The 19,826-nt window shown below is 40.2% G+C and overlaps 2 pseudogenes; both read left to right on the top strand.

Moving 5' to 3' along the window:
- On the top strand, positions 1-8,182 carry LOC129049762 (ras-related GTP-binding protein A-like; annotated as a pseudogene).
- Positions 8,183-8,392: 210 nt separating this feature from the next.
- On the top strand, positions 8,393-9,035 carry LOC100453619 (DET1- and DDB1-associated protein 1-like; annotated as a pseudogene).
- Positions 9,036-19,826: the final 10,791 nt, after the last annotated feature.

The following is a 19,826-nucleotide window of genomic DNA, read 5'->3' as shown; positions in this document are numbered from 1 at the left end:
GGATCAGGTGTGGGGGGCGGGACCTCGCAGAGAGGGGCGGGGTTCCAGTGTTAGAAGGTGGGTGGGGAAGCCGGAAGTGGGCAGGGTTTGCACGGAGGCGGAGCTTTATTGGCAAACCTGATTGGCTTTCTGAGGTTTGTACCATTTTAGGACTTGATTTTAGTTTGCTTCTGGGTCTTGTTTTCTCAAATTCTTAACCTAGAAAGAAAGCTTTGTTTTCTCAGTAAATTACAGTTTTTTAAGCTTTTAAGTATTTACTTAGCAAACAGTTGAATTGATCTATTAAATGCCAGCTTTAGTATTCAAGTTAATTATTGGCCAATATACTGTAATTTACAGTGGAAGTTAACCCCATTTTGAAAAATTAGATTGTTTTAATTCCATTGTAAAGTTGAAAAAATTGGGTTTTGGAGATAATAAGGTCCCACACAGCAAGTGACAGAGCTGAAAATTAAAGTTAGGACAACTTAATGCTAGTTTGTGGGCTCAACCACTATTTCTGTTTATTAGGGCCGAGTTTTTGTATCTCCCATAAAGAAGCAAGGCCCTGTATGGCTCTGCATCTGGAGAACACAGGCCACCCTGCAAAAACTACCTCTACTTGCAAGTAGGCATAGAGATCTGGTTGAGATTTTCCCCATCCAGCCTTTCAACAAATAATGAGGGTCTGGAAAGTTAGCTCTAACGTTCAGAACACGTGAGGGCTAATGAGAGAGCTCAAGGCTATCCTAGTAAATCAGTGTGGTTCTCAGTCACAGGCTGAGCCTGGGAGAGGCTGGATGCCTTCTTGACCGGTGTGATGGTCGGCCAAAGCTATGGAGGGGAACTTCCTCATGGATCTCTGTAAAAAAGTCTAGAAATGGAAGAGAGACTTCCATTTCTTGAGTTTTGGCTCTGCCCTCCCCCCCCCAAAAAAAATTAATAGCTCTGGCAAAGCCTGCTCTTTTTAGTTTCCTGTTTTTTCTTATTTCTTATGGTATTTTATAGATGAGGAAACTGAGGCTCTTAGAGATTAAACAAACTAGTGTGTTGGAAAACTTGCAAAAAGTTCACTCTCAATATTAATCCTCTCCTACAGGTAGAAAAGCCCTTTAAAAATGTTTGTAAATGTGGATTATGTGTTTAATTATAAATCCCTCACAAGACATGGAGTTCATTTTATACTGATTAGGTCATTCTCTTCCTGAAAACAGCCATAATATGGTGGATGACACCATTTCTGGAGAATGGTATTGAGATTGCTCGTTAAACTCTGCCGAGTCTCAGCTAGCTGGAGGAAGCACGGATTCCTTGAATACTTGGATAACTCACAAACATCACTGAGGCCTTTAAATGAAATTTCCATTCTGCATCTTTTCCACTGTCTTCAAAATCGGACATCTGAGTTGTAGGGTTTTTTTAGATATCTTTACTGAAGTATAATTGGCATAGAATATATAGAGCATACTTAAAGTGTATAATTTTATCAGTTTTGACATATGTATACCCCCTTAAAGCATCACTGTGATCAAATGAGTATGCCCATCACCCTTAAGTTTCTGCTTACCTACCGCCCCCCAACTCTGCCTTTTTTTTTTTTTTTTCAGAATCCTGATCTGTTACCCAGGCTGGAGTGCAGTGATATGATCTCGGCTCATTGCAACCTCCGCCTCCCAGGATCAAGAGATTCTGGTATCTCAGCTTTCCGAGTAGCTGGGATTATAGATGTGCACCACCATGCCTGGCTAATTTTTGTATTTTTAGTAGAGGCAGAGTTTCACCATGTTGGCCAGGCTGGTCTCAAACTCCTGGCCTCAGGTAATCTGCCCACCTCGGCCTCCCAAAGTGCTGGGATTACAGGCGTGAGCCACCGCACCTGGCCCTCATTCTCTTAACAGTGTATTTTGAAGAGAAGTTTTAACTTTTAATAAAGTTTAATTTATTTATTATTTTATGGATTACATTTCTAGTGTTGTTCCTAAGAAATTTTTGCCTACCCCAAGCTCACAAAGAAATTTTCCTGTTTTCTTATAAAAGTTTTACATGTTCAAGCTGTACATTTAGATCTATGATGCATTGTAGTTAACTTTCTTATATAGTTTGAGGCATGTATCCAAGTTCATATTTGATGTATGGATACCCAATCATCGCAGCAATTTTTTTCTGAAAAGCCTGTACTTTTTCCACTGGGTTGCTTTTGTGCTTTTGTCAAAAATTAGTTGCGCAGCCTGGGCGCGGTAGCTCACGCCTGTAATCCCAGCAGTTTGGGAGGCCGAAGCGGGCAGATCACAAGGTCAGGAGATCGAGACCATCCTGGCTAACATGGTGAAACCCCGTCTCTACTAAAAATATGAAAAATTAGCCAGGAATGGTGGCGGGTGCCTGTAGTCCCAGCTACTTGGGAAGCTGAGGCAGGAGAATGGCGTGAACCCGGGAGGCGGAGCTTGCAGTGAGCCGAGATTGAGCCACTGCACTCCAGCCTGGGCGACAGAGTGAGTCTCCATCTAAACAAAAAAACAAAAACAAAAACAAAAACAAAAAAATTAGTTGCCCAATACCATTTTATAAACACTTTATTTATTATCAATCATCAAGCATACGTCACACAGTATGCTAGCACTGGAGATATGTATCAGTAAGTGTTCTTTGGTTGCAAAGACTGGAGACCAATATTGTTAACTTAAATAGGAAATTTGGGGTTTTGTTTTTGTTTTTGTTTTTGAGACGGAGTCTCGCTCTTTCACCCAGGCCGGACTGCAGTGGCGCTATCTCGGCTCACTGCAAGCTCCGCCTCCCGGGTTTACGCCATTCTCCTGCCTCAGCCTCCCGAGTAGCTGAGATTACAGGCACCTGCCACCGTGCCAGGCTAATTTTTGTATTTTTAGTAGAGACGAGGTTTCACTATGTTGGCCAGGCTGGTCTTGAACTCCTGACCTCAGGTGATTCACCCGCCTCAGCCTCCCAAAGTGCTGGGATTACAGCTGTGAGCCACTGCTCCAGGCCTTCTACTAGTCTCAATAAGTCCTCTTTAGAATTCAAATTATAATGCTAAGTTACATTATTAGTAAACTATTTTTAATCTCATTTTTCCAAAAGCTGAATTTTTGCTTTGAATCTATAAACTTTGTTGGTAGATGTTTAAAAAGGTCCAGAGTCCACCACAACAGATAATCCAGTAATTATCCTGGGATGTAAAAATACCTGAAAAGATGAGAGGAAGACATTGATATCTGAACTTAAAGTTACAGAGCCTGTTTGGAGAAGCTATGTTACAGACACAACCAGCCCATAATTACCCCTCAATGAGAGGCCTCAAGAAAAAAATATCCTGATATCACTTTTCTCCTCCCTCTGATACAATGATGTGTTGTCATTATTTCTATTATTGTATACTGTTTGAAAGTGACACATTTTCTATTGCCCTTGCTTCATTGGTTGACAGTTCTGACAGTTTCCATGCTGGTTCACAAAACAAGTGATTCTGCAGTTGCATAAAGTTACATCTATTTTACTCCTGTCATTTGTGCTGTGCTTGCTGTACATTTTTACTGCTATATGGGAATTCAGGAAATAATTTTAAAGTGTTTATTATTATTATTAATTTATTTTTTGAAACAGAGTCTCACTCTGTTGCCTACCACACTGCAGCCTCATCCTCCCAGGCTCAAGGGCTCCTCCCACCTCAGCCTTCCAAGTAGCTGGGACTACAGGTGTATGCTACCATGCCCGGCTAATTTTTTTTGTATATTTTTTGTAGAGAAGGGGATTCACTCCATTGCCTAGGCTGGTGTTAAACTCCTGGACTCAAGCGATCTACCCAACTCGGCCTCCCAAAGTGTTGGGACTACAGGGATGAGCCACTGCGCCAGGCCAAATGAAAAAATAATTCATACTATCTTTGTTACCAGTCTTAAAATTTAAAATATACCCCATTTTATTTTATTTTTTAAAACTTATCCTTTAAAAAATTGGTTTAAAGTCTTATTTTTCTGTTGGGTCTCATGTTCTTGATAAAGTGGTCATTAGATCAAGTTTGATGTACACAAATACCATTTATCTGTCTATCCCAGTACATTTGCTGAGCTCCCATCATGAACTTTGAGTCCCTGAGGATCTTGAAGTTAAGAAGGTTCCTGCTCTAGAAAATATGTAAGCTGTATAAACAACAATAACAACGAGGAAGGGCATGAAAATCTAATTTCTGTAACTCAATTTAATTTAGTAGATCTCATAGCCTTATTATCTGGGGGAAAATCAGAACACATAGGCCCTAAATTTAGTCATAAACTTTAGTTTAGGTATATTTTCCAGAAGAAAGGGGTAGTCGTGGGGACTCAGCCCCAGAAGCAGCCGTCACTTGCCATTATATCAGACTCTGTTGCATTAAGCTTTCCAAAAATAGAATTCACATCTTCAAATTCCCGTATTCCTTCGGGTATCCCCAACAGACTTTTCCCCCAGTGGACAAACATTATGTTCTTACTTTTGACAATCATTTCAACTGTGATACAGGAATTTGATTCTAAAAATTCAGGGACAGCCCCTTCTAGCTCTAAATCTTAGGAAACAGTGGGTGCCACTTTTTCCCAATGTGAAGCCACATGGGCTGGTCCTTTTTCTCCCTCAGATCACAGAAAGTAAAGTAAGCAAATAAGGGAAAAATCAGATTTTAGTTCACTAAAAGTGTTCTTTTTATTTGCCTACATGTTTAGTATTTCTGGTGCTCTTTATTCCTTTGCATATATCTAAGTTTCCCTCTGCTATCACTTCACTTCAGTTTGAAGAAACTTGGTTTAACATTTTCTGTAGTGCAGTCCGCTAGGATGGTTTTAAAAAATGACTGCACACTCTTTTACATTATTTGCATTGAGACATTGGGTCTTTGTTCCTTCTTCTTGAATCTGGGTAGACTAGTAGACTTTGACCTGCAGAGTACAGCAAAAATGAAACTCTGTGGCTTCTGAGGCTAGGTCGTAAAAGAACATGCAATTTCTGCCTTATTCACTTGAATACTTGCTCTTAGAGCCCTGAACCATGATGTGAGAAGACCCCTATCCTGAAGAGGCTATATTCTGGTCAGCAGAGCCAGCTGAGCCCAGCCTTCTAGTCATTCCTGCCACAATGCCAGATATATGAGTGAAGGTCTCCAGATCCTCCAGACTTCCCATTCACCAGATAAATACTACTGATGACCTCCCTTGATACTAAAAGGAGTAAAAAGATCACCCAGCTGAAACCTGCCCAAATCTCTCATTCTCTTAATCATGAGTTATAATAAAATCATTATTGTTCTAAGCAACTATTTTTTGAACCCCATTTATACATCATTAGATAAGTAGAACAGAATTTGGGGTGCCATTGTAATAAAAACCTAAAACGTGAGCATTGCCTTTCGGACAAGATGTAAGGAAGAACTTGAAAGAGCTTTGAGGAGACTGTTAGTAGAATCCTGACAGGCATTGAGGAGGATGTCAATGAGGGCTTCAAGGAAAGTAAGGAAAATGTTATTGGAAGCTAGAGGAAAGGAGCCCCTTGTCATGTCATGGTAGATGGTTTAGCAAATGTGATAACATAGCAAATAGAAAATGTATTTAATGAACTGCTGTATCTGGCTTAGAGTCACAGGAAGAACTTTGAAAGTATCAACTGTTTTTTGTTTGTTTTTGAACTAGGTATCATAAAATCTGGCTAGACAAATCTACACTAAATATTCAATTTTCAAACAGAATTTAGAAGAATTATGTAGGAACTAGATCTGAAAATGAAACTATTTCTTGTTGTTATTTTCTCCCAGCAGAAGATGCTCAAAGTAAGATAGAGCTGCAGGGCAAAGATCAAATCCTAAGGTCTTATTAGAAAAACACGAGTTCAAGGTAGACCTGAGTTCAAGGTAGACCTAAGTCCAAGGATGTGATTGTAAGCCTTTTGTTAAGAGTTCAGAAACAGATAAAAGACCTTGTAAGATTCTGTTAACTTAAATTCGTGAGATGTACAAAGTTAGAAAAGAGAGTTTTATTTCTTATAAAGGGTTGCAGTTTGCAGGCTGGCCATCCTGACAGGCCAGGAAGTACAGCCTCCAGCAGAGACAGAAAGCAAGCACTTAGAGGGAGGGAAGTGTGGAACAGGGATTTATGCCAAATGGGTTAGCTAAGTATACATAATCAACAGGTTATAGGAGGAGCTATGGATATTCACAAAGCGAGGCATGCAAGCATAGTAAGCAAACATGCATGTTACATGCATCCCATGTTCACTTTAGGGTGGAGACTTAACATTTAAATGCATTATAGAGTTGGGCCTCATATGTCAAGGGTGAAGGCACTCAGTACAGCCTTTGTAAACCAGCCAGAACCAGTCTATGGTCAGTGGTTTCTTATCGGGAGAAAGTTACTAAAATCAGCCTCTTGTCCAGTCAAAGCTAAGTTGTGGCTTGAAGAACAGAGGTGTCAGAGTCTGGTGGTTGATGAGCTGCAGTTGTTTTAGTATTGCTTACCTCAAGGCCAGTGCTTAATTAGCTGCTAGAGAAAAAGAAAAATCTGTGGCAGTTAAAACATACTTTAGTCTTTAAGTGTAGGGGTGCATGACTTAACCCTCGTCTGGCGTGGCCTTAGGTCTTGTTTATAATTTGGTATCTTATTGCCACAAAGTTCAAAGTCCATTCCATTAGTCTTATGATCTCTTATTTTATCAATTCTTAAGGGGTTAAAGTACAGACTCTTAAACATTAAGGTTTCTAAGAATCTTAAGGGCATTGCCCCACAGCAGCCTTACAGGAAGCCTGAGGTAGAAAAGGGCTTATCTGGAAGATATTTATGGATGTGACTTTTATCTAACAAAATCGATTATAAGTTGATACACAGAAAAATCCACAAAATTTTACAAGTAATTACATCAGTTCACATTTAAAACAAAACAAAACAAAACAAAAAACTATACAAAGTGAAAAAAGACTTCTGGACCCTCAAACTTCTATGAGCAGGCAGCAGGCTGAGGAGGCTACTTATCTGCAAAAATGGAACAGTTCTTGCAGAAAAGAATGAGAGGGCAAAACCAAGATCCCAAAGGGAAGAGCCAAAAATCATAGAAAATCATTCTCGGAAAGCAGGATAAGGCCTAACTGCAAAATAGTAACATATGCCCAGCTAGATTTTAGAATTTCAATGGATCAGTGATTCTTACTTTCCTCTTTATTGAATGGAAATATTTATTGCAGTTATTCTATTCCTGTCCCACCATTGTATGTTGGCCATGTATGGGATAGTAACTTGTCTCACTAGTTCACAGGTTTTCAGATCAAGAGTATCTGAACAGTATGGATGGAGCCTCATCCCATACCTGGATTTGATTTGTTTGTCTCACCCACTAGAGTGTGCTTATTTGCAAACATCCACCTGGGATGAAAAACGCTACAAAGCCTGGTCCAGTATTGCTTATCAGCTGATTCCCAATGTTCAGCAACTGAAGATGAACACAAGGAATTTTGCCCAAATTCTTGAAGTCGATGAAGTTCTACTGTTTGAAAGAGCTACATTCTTGGTTATTTCCCATTACCAGTGCAAAGAGCATCATGATGGCCACAGATTTGAGAAGATCAGCAACATCATTAAGCAGTTCAGCTGAGCTGCAATAAATTGGTCCCTTCTTTCCGGAGTATGGAAGTTATGAATTCTAACTTCGCCGCATTCATTGACATCTTCACATCAAACATCTAGGTGACGGTTGTTATGTCAGATCCATAGATGCCTTCTGTAGCTACTCTGATCAACAGTCGAAAAACCAGGAAACACTGAAAATCTGGAGAGTGGATGGCCCCAAGCACAGTCTCTTTATGCGTTGAATATTGCCAAATGCTCTTTCTGAAAATGCTGAATTGCCTTTTCTGGGGAGCATATGTACTTTTAAATATTCATAATATTGTGTGCTTAAAAGTGGACTTTGAGGCCGGGCGCAGTGGCTCACAACTGTAATCCCAGCACTTTGGGAGGCCGAGGCGGGCGGATCACAAGGTCAGGAGATCGAGACTATTCTGGCTAACACGGTGAAACCCTGTCTCTACTAAAAAGACAAAAAAATTAGCCGGGTGTGGTGGCAGGCGCCTGTAGTCCCAGCTACTCGGGAGGCTGAGGCAGGAGAATGGCGTGAACCTGGGAGGCGGAGCTTGCAGTGAGCCGAGATTGAGCCACTGCACTCCAGCCTGGGCGACAGAGAGAGACTCCGTCTCAAAAACAAAAAAAACAGAACAACAACAAAAAAAATCAACAAATGTTATAAAAGTATTTTTAAAAACATTTAACTGATTTTTCTATTGGGGGGAAACAGCTTAATGGTGGAATGTACAAAGACCTACCTGTTTCCTTTGTAAGACTCTAGACAGAGAGATCCAGGCCTGCAATTCAAGTAAGAGAAAGCCATTTTAGAATTTGGAGTTTGTCTTCTTGTAGATAGAATAGTGTTATGAACGGAATGTTTGTGTCCCCTCCACCTCCATTCATATGTTGAAATCCTCAATGTGATGGTACTAGGAGGTGGAGTCTTTGGGAGGCTATTAGTTCGTGAGGGTGAAGCCCTCACAAATGGGATTAGTGTCCTTATAAAAGAGGTCCCAGGGCTGTGGTGGCGGCGGTGGAGGCGGCGACGGAGGAAACAGAAGATGGCAGATTTTTTGAAAGGACTGCCTGTCTACAACAAAAGCAATTTTAGTCGATTTCACGGGGACTCCGTGTGCAAAGCCTCGAACCAACGGCCCTCAGTCTACCTGCCCACCCAAGAGTACCCGTCTGAACAGATCATCGTGACCGAAAAGACAAACATCCTCCTGCGCTACCAGCATCAGCAATGGACAAAAAGAACGCTGCCAAGAAGAAAGACCAGGAGCAAGTGGAGCCGGAAGGCGAGACCTCGGCGCCCCTCCGCAAGGTGGCGCTGACCCACAGCCCAGAGATGCACGAGGACACTTAAGACTCTCGACCCCACAGGCGCCTCCTGTCGGGTCTGCTCCTCGGTCGCCCACCCGCCCGCCTCCTGGCCTGCCCATCCACACCCTGCGTCCACACCATTTCCAACCTCATAGGAACCGACGTATTTATTTTTCTTGAGTTTTTATTTATGCTGTAACCTGTATCAAGCGTTGGTTAAAGGGGACATGAGACCCAGTAGTGTGATGTTGGTAGATGCTTTTTTAAAAAAAAACAACATTGTCCCCCCGACCCCCGCCTTCCACCTGGCCAGTTTCCCCACTCCCGCCCCCAGTTCTCCTCCAGAGAACCACAGCGTGCCTGTGAGGGTCTCTAGCGAGGCTTTACTGCGGCCAGGCGGCAGGGGCCGGCCCAGGGCGGCCGACCCACCAGGACAGCCAAGCGGCTTTCTCCGACACTGGTCCAGGCCCTTGAGACTCGGTCTTGTCCCACGTTCCGCCAGGAACTCTCTCATGCCCAGACCTCACTCTGAGCTTGCGCGCATGTTGGGGAGAAGTCGGCCCTTGGGATATTTCTCTTGAGTCACTTTTTCATAGACTCGTGCGTGCTCTGTGTCCACCCCAATGAAAGGGTCTTTCCTACTTGGAAAAAAATTAAAATAAAAAACATTTAAAAAAGGCGGGAGGCAGAGAGCTCTCCTGCCCCTTTCCCACCATGTGAGGGAGGATACAAGGAGAAGTTATCAGTTTGCACCCTGGAAGAGGGCTCACACCAAAACTTGACCATGCTGGCACTCTGATCTTGAACTCCTAGTTTCCAAAACATTAGTGAGTATCCATAATGACTGGTATTCAGAATCATTTGTGAAATTTTAAATAATACAGATGTGAGGATCCTATCCCTAAAGATTCTGAAACAGTAGATTTTAGTGGGGTGTAGAAATCTGTATTAAAATTTTTTTTCAGATAACTGTGTTGTGTTTCCCAGCTTAAAAACCACACAGAGATGGAATGTGTGTATTGATTAGTAAGAAGAAATAAGCCTGTATTATCCAGGACTCTTTTGGTTACACATGTCAGAAACTGAAACAAGCTTGAGAAAAATGAGGTTTATTGGTTCATATAAGTGGGAAGTTCAGAGTGGAGCTGGCTGGAGTACTCCATTGGTGCCTCACAGGGGCTCACATGGTATCATTAGCTTCCTCTCTCTTTCTTTGCTCCTTTTTTCACCTCTACCAACAGGTCTTTTTGTGCAGTGGGGAAGGTGGCTCCCACAGCTGTAAGCTTTCATTTTTATTGTTCATGATTCAAAAGGAAGGAAGAAGAGACCTTTCCTCTTCCAGTATTCTCATATCAATCTGCATGAATGGGCTCTGGCCATCACCCCTTTGACCAATCACCATGAAAAGGAGGATAGCTGTATGATTAACCAGGGGTCAAGGGGGCCTAGTGATCATCAGTTTTACCAGAACCATATATAATTGGAGAAGGGGCAGTTTTCCATTGGAAACAGTTATGCTGAGGAAATTAAAACACAGATGTCCTCTACTGAGATTCACCTACCTGGATATGTAATGTGAAGACTTGTGTTGATACCATAATTTATCATGGATCTTCTTTAGCATTAAGTATTTCATCAAATGATGCAAAGTTATTGAGGTCACATAATTTCAAGTAGGGAAACTTCAGTTTGAGTTATTGTGTAAGGGGTATAGTATGTACCTCTTATAATTTGAAAAATATGTCTTCTATCTCTCAACTCCAATCTTGATAGGTATGGTAGGCGGCCTTCTAAGATGGCTTCCAATGATCCCCACCTCTTTGTATTCACACCATTATGTAATCCCTTCTCTTTGGGTGTGGGCTGAGCTTAATGACTTACTTCCAATGAATAGAATACAGCAAAAGTGATGGAATGTCACTTCCAAGATTGGGTTGTAAAATACTATGACTTCCATCTTGTTGACACTTTTTGTCTTGCCTTTTTGGCTTGCTTGCTTTGATGAAGGAAGTTGCATGTTGGAGAGGCCCAAGTGGCAAACAACTTCAGGCAGCCTCTGGCCAGCAGCCATCATGAAGCTTGCCAAAAACTATGTTGGCGAGCTTAGAAGCCCATTCTCTGGCATTTTAAAATAATTTTTTTAATTTAAATTTTTAGTTAAAAATATTTGTTGTATGTTTAATTTTTGTGGGTACAAAGTTGTTGCATATATTATGGGTTACATGAGATATTTTGATACAGGCATGCAATGCATAATAAGCACATTAGGGTAAATGGGGTATCCATCACTTCAAGTACTTATCCTTTGGGTTTCAAACAATCCAATTACACTCTTTTAGTTATTTCAAAATGTGCAATTAAGTTATTTTTGACTATAGTCACCCTGTTGTACTAGCAAATACTAGGTCTCATTCATTTTTTTTAAACTATTTTTTTTGTACCCATTAACCACCCCCACTTCCCTCCACCCCCCCCCCCCCCCCCCCCAAACAACCATTCTCAGCTTCTGGTAACCATCCTTCTACTCCATATTTTCATGAGTTCAATTATTTCAATTTTTAGCTTCCATAAGTAATTGAGAACATATGAAGTTTGTCTTTCTGTGCCTGACTTATTTTACTTAACATAATGATCTCTAGTTCCATCCATGTTGTTGCAAATGACAAGATCTCATTTTTATGGCTGAATATACTCCATTGAGTATATGTACCACATTTTCTTTATCTAGTCATCTATGGATGGACACTTAGGTTGCTTCTAAATCTTGCAAAAGATGTGTTGTGAATAGTACTGCAACAAACATGGGAGTGCAGATATCTCTTCAGTATACTGATTTCCTTTCTTTGGGGTATATACCTAGCTGTGGGATTGCTGGATCATATGGTAGCTCTATTTTTAGTGTTTCTTTTCTTTCTTTCTTTTTTTTTTTTTTTGAGGCAGGGTCCCACTCTGTCATTCAGGCTGGAGTGCAGTGGTGCCATTTCGGCTTACTGCAACCTCCACCCCCTGAGGTCTAGTGATCCTCCTGCTGCACCTTCCCTAGTAACTGGGACTACAGCTGTGCACCACTATGTTCAACTAATTTTTGTATTTTTTTTGTAAAGATGGGGTTTTGCCATGTTTGCCAGGCTCATCTCAGACTCCTGGACTCAAGTGATACACCTGCCTCAGCCTCCCTTCTCCCCATGCCTGGCCTATTTTTAGTTTTGTAATGAACCTCCAAACTGTTCTCTATAGTGGTTGTACTAATTTACATTCTCACCAACAATGTAAGAGGGTTCCCTTTTCTTCACATTCTTACCAGCATTTGTTATTGCCTGGCTTTGCATAAAAGCCTTTTTAACTGGGGTGAGATGACATCTTACTGTAGTTTTGATTTGCATTTCTCTAATGGTCAAAGATGTAGAACACCTTTTTATATATTTGATTGCCATTTGTAAGTATTTTTTTAGAAATATCTAGTTAGGTCTTTTGCCCAGTTTTAAATCCGATTATTATATTTTTTTCCTATAGAGTTGTTTGAGTTCCATATGCTGGTTATTAATCCATTGTTAGATGAGTAGTTTGCATATATTTTCTCACACTCTCTGGGTTGTTTCTTCACTTTTTTGATTGTTTCTTTTGCTGTGCAGAAGCTTTTAAACTTGATGTGATCCCATTTGTCTATGTTTGGTTTGGTTGCCTGTGCTTGTGCTTACTCAAGAAATATGCGCAGTCTGATGTCCTGGAGAGTTTCCCTAGTGTTTACTTGTAGTAATTTCATGGTTTGAGGTCTCAGATTTAAGTCTTCAATCCATTTTGATTTGATTTTTGTAGATGGTGAGAGATAGGGATCTAGTTTTATTCTTTTGCATATGGATGTCAAGTTTTCCCAGCACCATTTATTAAAGAGATTGTAGTTTCCCCAATGTACATTCTTGGCATCTTTGTCAAAAAAGAGTTTATTGCAGATGTATGGATTTATCTCTGGGATCTTTATTCTGTTCCACTGATCTATGTGTGTATTTTCATGACAGTACTATGTTGTTTTGGTTACTATAGCTCTGTAGGATTATTTAAAGGCAGGTGATGTGATTCCTCCACTTTTTTTTTTTTTCTTACAATAGCTTTGTCTATTCTGAGTCTTTTGTGGTTCCATGTAAATTTTTGGATTGTTTATTCTATTTCTGTGAGGAAGGTCATTGGTATTTTGATAGAGATTACACTGAATCTGTAAATTGCTTTGAGTAGTATGGACATTTTAATGATTTTGATTCTTCCAATACATGAACATGAAATATCTTTCCATTTTTTTGGTTTATTCTTCAATTTCTTGCATTAATGTGTTATAGTTTTCATTGTATAAGCCTTTCACTTTTTTGGTTAATTCCTAGGTATTTATTTGTAGCTATTGTAAATGGGACAGCTTTCTTGATTTCTTTTTCAGATTGTTCAATGTTGGCATATAGAAATGCTTCTGCTGATTTTGTATGTTGATTTTATAACCTCCAACTACTGAATTTGTTTATCAGTTTTAATGTTTTTTTGTAAAGTCTTTGGTTTTTCTAAATATAAGATCATAGCATCTGCATGCAAGGATCATTTGAACTCTTGATTTGCAATTTGGATCCCCTTCATTTCTTTCTTATCTGATTGCTCTAGGTAGGACTTCCAGTATTATGTTGAAAAAAAGTTGTGAAAGTGGGCATCCTTGTCATGTTCTTGATCTTAGAGGAAAGGCTTTCAGTTTTTCCCCATTGAGTATGATTCTAGCTATGGGTTTGTTACATATGGCTTTTATTTTGTTGAGGTATGTTCCTTCTATTTCCAATTTTTTTGAGGGTTTTTTTTTTTTAATCTTGAAGGGATGTTGAATTTTATCAAATGCTTTTTCAGCATCAGTTGAAATGATCATATGGTTTTTGTCCTTCATTGTGTTGATATAATGTATCACATTAATTGATCTACATATGTTGAACTATCCTTGCATTCCTTGGCAAACTCTACTTGGCCATAATTAATGACCTTTTTGATGTTTTGTCAATTTTGCTTTCCTAGTATTTTGTTGAGGATTTTTGCATCAATATTTATCAGTGATATGGACATATAGTTTTCTTTTTTTTGATGTGGTGTTGTCTGGTTTTGGTAACAGGGTAATACTGGCCTCATAGAATGAGTTTGGAAGTAGTCTTTCCTCTTCTATTTTTCAGAATAGTTTGAGTAGGATTAGTATTAGTTCTTTAAATGTTAGGTAGAATTTAGCAGTGAAACTATAAAATCCAGGGCTTTTATTCACTGGGAGTCTTTTTATTGTGGCTTTGATCTCATTACTTGTTAATGGTCTGTTCAGGTTTTAGATTTCTTCATAGTTAAGTCTTTGTAGGTTGTATGTGTCTAGGAATTTATCCATTTCTTCTAGCTTTTTCAGTTTTTGGCATATAATTGCTCATAGTAGCCACTTACGATCCTTTGAATTTTTGTGGTATTGGTTGTAATGTCTCTGTTTTCATCTCTGATTTTATTTATTTGGGTCTTATCTCTTTTTTTTATTGGTTAGTCTGTGTAAGGCTTTGTTGATTTTGTTTATTTAAAAAAAAAAATAGGCCGGGAGCGGTGGCTCATGCCTGTAATTCCAGCACTTTGGGCGGCCGAGGTGGGTGGATCACCTGAGGTCAGGAATTTGAGACCAGCCTGGCCAACATGGTGAAACCCCATCTCCACTAAACATACAAAAATTAGCTGGGTGTGGTGGTGCACACCTGTAGTCCCAGCTACTTGGGAGGCCAAGGCAGGAGAATCGCTTGAACCTGGGAGGTGGAGGTTGCAGTGAGCCGAGATCCTGCCACTGCACCCCAGCCTGGGCAACAGAACAAGTCTCCAACTAAAAAAAAAAAAAAAAATCAAATGACTTTCCATTGATTTTTGTACTGTTTTCTTCACTTCAAATTCATTAATTTCTGCTCATATCTTTATTATTTTTTTCTACTAATTTGTGTTTGCTTTCACTTTTCTATTTTTTTAAGGTGCATCATTAGGTTGTTTATTGAAACATTTTCTTCTTTTTTGACAAAAGCACTTATAGCTATAAACTTCCCTCTTAGTACTGCTTTCTCTATATCCCACAGGTTTTGGCATGTTGTGTTTCCCTTATTTGTTTCAAGAAATTCTTCAGTTTCCTTCTTAATTTTTTCATTGACCCACTGGTAATTCAGAAACATATTGCTTAATTTCTGTGTGTTTGTATAGTTTCCAAAATTCCTCCGGTTATTGATTTCTAGTTTTATTCTATCATAGAGAAGATGCTTGCTGTTATTTCAATTTTTTGACTGTTTTAAGATGTGTTTTGTGTTGTAACGTATGGTCTATCTTTGAGAATTATGCATGTGCTGAGAAAAAGAATGTGTATTCTGTAGTCATTGGATGAAATGTTCTGTAAATATCTATTGGGTGCATTTGTTCTAGAGTGCAAATTAAGTCCAATGTTTTCGCCTTGATTTTCTGTCTGGAAGATCTGTCCAGTGCTGAAAGTGGGGTGTTGAAGTCTCCAGCTAATACTGAATTTGAGTCTCTCTCTCTCTTTAGCTCTAATAATGTTTGTTTTACATAGCTTGGTGCTCCAGTGTTGGGTGCATATATATTTAAAATTGTTATACTGTCTTGCTGAATTGACCCCTTTATCATTATATAGTGATCTTCTTTGTCTCTTCTTATAGTTTTATCTTGAAATCTATTTTGTTTGATATAAGTATAGTAACTCCTGCTCTTTTTTTGTTTTCCATTGGCATGGAATACCTTTTTCTATCCGTTTATTTTTTTAGTCTACACGTGTCTTTATAGGTGAAGTGTGTTTCTTGTAGGCAACAGATCAATGGTCTTATTTTTATATACAGTTAACCAGTCTATGTCTTTTTTTTTTTTTTTTTTTTTGAGATGGAGTCTTACTCTGTCACCCAAGCTAAAGTGCAGTGGCATGATTTTGGCTCACTGCAACCTCCACTTCCCAGGTTCAAGCAATCCTCCCACCTCAGCCTCCTGAGTAGCTGAGACTATAGACGTATGCCACCACACTGGCTAATTTATGTTTTTAGTAGAGATGGGGTTTCACCATGTTGGCCAGGCTGGTCTTGAACTCCTGACTGGTCTTGAACTCCTGACTTCAAGTAATCTGCCCACCTCAGCCTCCCAAAGTGCTGGGATTACAGGCATGAGCCACCCAGCCCAGCCTCAGGCTATGTCTTTTGATTGGAGAGTTTAGTTCATTTACATTCAATGTTATTATTAATAAGTAAGGTCTTACTCCTGCCATTTCATTATTTGTTTTCTGGTCTTTGCTTTCTTCTTTCCTTTTTTCTTGTCTTCCTTTTAGTGAAGGTGATTTTCTCTGGTGGTATGATTTAATATCTTGCTTTTTATTTTTTGTGTATCTGTTGCATGATTTTTGATTTGAGGTTACCATGAGGCTTAAAAATACTATCTTATAAACCATTATTTTAAGTTGATAACAACTTAACAGTGTTTACATAAACAAACAAGTGAAAAGAAAACTAATAAAAACTTGGCACCTTAACTTCTCCCCCCTGCTGGGTTTTTTTTTTTTTGAAATGGAGTTTCCCTCTTGTTGCCCAGGCTAGAGTGCAGTGGCACAGTCTCGGCTTGCTGCAATGTCTGCCTCCCGGGTTCAAGTGATTCTCCTGCCTCAGCCTCCTGAGTAGCTGGGATTACAGGTATGCAACAACACACCCAGCTAATTTTTATTTGTATTTTTGTAGAGACGGGGTTTCACCATGTTGGCCAGGCTGGTCTCAAACTCTTGACCTCAGGTGATCAGCTCACCTCAGCCTCCCAAAGTGCTTGGATTACAGGCTTGAGCCACTGCACCCAGCCCCTCCCCCTGCTTTTTAACTTTTTGTTGTTTCTGTTTGTAGCTTACCGTACTGTCTGTGACTTAAAGAGTTGTAGTTTTTTTCATTGTTTAGTCTTTCTACTTAGGATAAGAGTAGTTTACACACCACAGTCATATTGTTATAGTATTCTATGTTTTTCTATGCACTTACTATTACCCATGAGTTTTTTTATTTTCAGATAATTTCTTATTGCTCATTAACATCCTTTTCTTTCTGATTTAAGTACTCCCTTTACCATTTCTTGTAGTACAGGTCTGGAGTTGATGAAATCCCTCAGCTTTTGTTTGTCTGGGAAAGTCTTTATTCCAGCTTCATGTTTGAAGGATATTTTCGCTGAATATACTACCCTAGGAGGAAAGTTTTTCCTTTGGCACTTTAAATATGTCATGCCATTCTCTATTGGCCTATAAAGTTTCTACTGAAAAGTCTGCTGCCAGACATATTAGAGCTCCATTGCATGTTGTTTATTTTCTCTTGCTGCTTTTAGTGTCCTTTCTTTTTCATTCACCTTTGGGAATTTGGTTATTAATTGCTTGGAGGCATTCTTCTTTGGGTTAAATCTGCTTCGTGTCTTATAACCTTGTTGTACTTGGATATTGATTAATTTTGCTAGGTTCGGAAAATTCTGGTTATTGTCCCTTTGAATAAACTTTCTAACCCCCCCTCTTTCTCCACCTCCTCTTTAAGACCAACAGCTCTTAGATTTGCCCTTTCGACGCTATTTTCTTTTGAGACGGAGTTTCACTCTTATTGCCCAGGCTGGAGTGCAATGGCATGATCTTGGCTCACCGCAACCTCCGCCTCCTGGGTTCAAGCAGTTCTCCTGCCTCAGCCTCCCCAGTAGCTGGGATTACAGGCATGTGCCACCACGCCCAGCTAATTTTGAATTTTTAGTAGAGATGGGGTTTCTCCATGTTGGTCAGGCTGGTCTCGAACTCCCGACCTTAGGTCATCCGCCCTCCTTGGCCTCCCAAAGTGCTGGGATTACAGGCATGAGCTACCGTGTCTGGCCGATGCTATTTTCTAGATCTTGTAGGCTGGCTTTATTTTTTTTTTTAAATTTCATTTGTCTCCTTTTACTGTCTATTTTAAAATAGCCTGTCTTTAAGCTCACCCATTCTTTCTTCTGCCTTTTCTGTATGTCAATTGCATTTTTCAACTCCAGAATTTCTTTTTGATTCTTTTTATTTAAATATCTTTCTTCAGTTTATCTGATAGAATTCTTATTTTTTTTTTCTCTGCTTTATCTTGAATTTTTTTGAGTTTCCTCAGCACAGTTATTTTGAATTCTTTGTCTGAAATGTTTCATGTCTCTGTTTCTTCAGAATTGGTTCCTGGTGCCCCATTTAGTTCATCTGGTGAGGCCATGTTTTCCTGGATGGTCTTGATGCTTGTGGATGTTTGTCTGTGTCTGGGCATTAAACAGTTGGGCATTTATTGTAGTTTACACAGTCTGGGTTTGTTTGTATCCATCCTTCTTGAGAAGGTCTCCTAGCTATTCAAAATGACTTGGGTGTCATGGTCTAAGCTGTATTGGCATTAGGAGGCACCCCAAGCCCAATAATGCTATGGTTCTTGTAGACTCAGAGGTACCACTTCGATAGTCTTGGATAAAATCTGGAAGAATTCTCTGGATTACCAAGTAGAGACTCTTGATCTCCTCCCTTACGTTTTCTCAAGGAAATGGGGTTTCTCTCTCTGTGCTGAGCCACCTGGAGCTGGGGTAACATAAGTAGCCCTATGGCCACCACCGCTGGAATTATGCTAGGTGAGACCTGAAGCCCACACAGTACTGAGTCTTGCCCAAGTCTTGCCCAAGGCCCACTGTAACCACTATCTGGCTACCACCTATGTCTTCTCATGGCCTGGGGGTCTACAATGCACAGGTGGTGAAGCCAGCCCATTCCCTATAGGGCGATGAGTTCCCCCAGGCCCTGCGAGGGTCCAGAGATGCCATTTGGGAGCCAGGGACTAGAGTCAAAAACCTTAGGTGTCTACCTGATGTTTATTGTACTGTGGTCGAGGTGGTGCTCAAACCATAAGACGTGGTCCTTCTCACTCTTCCCTCCCCTTTCCACAGGCAGAGGAAGCTCACCTATGGCTACTGCCACTACAGGTCCACAGGGAGTAATGCCCGGCTACCACTGATGTTCATTAAGACCCAAGGGTTCTTCAGTCGGCTTGTGGTAGATGCTGCCTAGCCTGGTACTCACCCTTCAGGACAGTGAGCTCCCTTCTGGCCCAAGGCAGGTCCAGAATTACTGTCCAGGAGCCAAGGCTTTGAATCAGGGACCTCAAGAGCCCTCTTGATGCTCTACCCCTCTATGGCTGAGCGTGTACCTGAGGTGCAAAAGTCCTCTTTACTTTTCCCTCTACTTTTCTCAAGCATAAGCAGTCTCTCCCCATAGCCACCATGGCTGGAAATGTGCTGAGTCTCATTTGAAGCCAGCTAGTCTCAGAGTCTCACAGAAGGCCCACTGCATACCCAGGTATCGCTGGTATCGCTGGTTATTTGGAGCTTAAGAGCTCTTCAATCCTCTGACATCTTGATTGCAGCCTTTGAGAGACCCTGGGCCAGAGGATCCAGCTATTGCCGTGCTTAAATTTCCAACCCAAATGTAACTGTGAGATAAATGTTGTTTTAAGCCACTAATTTTTTTAATTATTGTATTAATTTTAACAGATAATACAATAAGTTTTAAAATAAAAATTTTGATGTTACAATAATATACTTCATGGATTATTGTGACATGGTGGAATGCACTTATCCTCTTAGACCTGAGTTCCTTTTATCCAATGATGACTCTTGAGTTGCTTCTTCCTCCTGAGTCTCCTTTGTTAGTCAGACCTGGATTTCTGTGCTTCCTTTGCACAGAAAAGTGCTTTCCTGTCTTCTGAGTTATATTGCTTCTTACCCTATATATGTTAATTTGGTATCAGGCCAGAACTAGGGTGAGGCAAGAGAGAAGCTTAGGGCACAAAATATAAGGAGGCCCTCGGTGTCTCATTTAGCTCACCTTAGTCCTGTCCCTGATCCAGTCAAAATAGA

The sequence above is a fragment of the Pongo abelii genome, chromosome 15, assembly GCF_028885655.2.
Source record: "Pongo abelii isolate AG06213 chromosome 15, NHGRI_mPonAbe1-v2.0_pri, whole genome shotgun sequence".
In the NCBI taxonomy this organism is placed as follows: Eukaryota; Metazoa; Chordata; class Mammalia; order Primates; family Hominidae; genus Pongo; species Pongo abelii.
Note: the sequence above shows the minus strand (reverse complement) of the source record. Positions and strands in the feature narration are given on the sequence as shown.